Consider the following 1,528-nt stretch of genomic DNA (forward strand, 5'->3'; position numbering starts at 1 on the left):
TTCACATTTACCATCACCATAGGGACTCATAAGAGCTATAATGTTATCTCTGTAATAATCCCACAGATTTGCTGGGATCGACTCTGGATAACAGGGTTCTTATTTTAATTGTACCAATCAAAAGCATCCTGATTGCAATGCTGGGTATATCCTACCTGTGGCCACTCTGGGCATGCCTTAAATGGGACTCCATGAGTGTGGCCTATTGCTCTGTTTGATGGCACTGATTGATTTACAGTAATCAGTTTTATCCGATGTGTGGTCAGAGTTGGCTCACAGGGCCTCAAAGGCCCCGCGTGTCACAGGCTGTATCCTAGAGTAGGGCTGGGGCTGAGCCCGGATGGGAGCTGGCTGTGGTAGCAGAGATGGAGGAGGAGAGCAGGCCTCAGTGTTGGTGTCTGATCGTGTAAGTAGGAATGACCAACCAGGGTCTGCAGTATGGTTCCTGCTGTCCCACTCTGGCCCATGTCCTATGTCTCTCTGTGGGTGTAGATGTGGCACAGTGTTCCAAGAAACTCCCAGTCAGCATTAGAATGTGGATCACCAGGGTAGGGTGACTCACCAATGCACATGTAGTCCTCACTGATGAGGAAAGGAGTCTCTCAGGTGAGGATGGGCACAGCCATAGAGGAGGCTTAAAGTTGCAGATCATCTGTGCTCAAGAGCAAGGGATGATAGTTCCCATGCTATGAAAAATGGCAGTGGTGTGTGTCTGCTGTGGGTGTGTCACAGCATGTCTGTTCGTCTCCTCACTTGTTGTGAATCTCAGTATGGTGCATTCATTCCATAGGGATTTAAATTACTGTAATCAATATTATAGAAGAATTTTTGACCACTACAGTGGCCGTTCTGCAAGATTCTCAAATAACCCTTGTTTTGAAAGAGTGTAACTTACTTTCTATGATACTTGCTGCTATATTACAACAGCCTAGGTGTGAAACCCAAGCCAAGGGATTTTGTGATGCCCATTGCTGCATTTGCTTTGAGGTTCATCAGGAGCTTGGATGTGATGAGACCTTGGGGCACATGCAAAGACCATCTGTCAGAACCCCTTGCTGATATTAGAAGAGGACAAGCTGACAGGCCTCTGTTAAGGCTGCTTAATGGCTACTACTGCTGCAGGAAGAAGCCCAGTGAGATTGACTTGCCCGTTCTGAGGCCCCCCTCTTCTCTCAAGTTTCCCTCCCATGTGGTGGCCCTAGTGTTGAGATGTCTAGCACCTGGTACAACTTCTAATGGCTTTGTGTAAGTGTCTCTCTGCTGGGTCAACTCCTCTAATACAGATCCGTTGTGAAAGCTGCATGATGCCCAAATGCCCTCACTTCTCAAGTGATAGGAGGGATAAAGTACTTGTCCCCGTGGTCTGGTGACTCCCTCTCCTTCAAAGCTTCCCCTACCTTGGGAGTTTGGTTAGTTCATTTTTGGCATTGTATACTCCCACCTTCATGTCAGCAGATATGTGGTGCACCAGGATGGACAGAGCAAGGTCCAGTTTGCTGATTTTTTTCTCATGAGATTTGGTGATATT

The sequence above is a fragment of the Spermophilus citellus genome (assembly GCF_964194105.1).
Source record: "Spermophilus citellus genome assembly, chromosome: X".
Taxonomy (NCBI): Eukaryota; Metazoa; Chordata; class Mammalia; order Rodentia; family Sciuridae; genus Spermophilus; species Spermophilus citellus.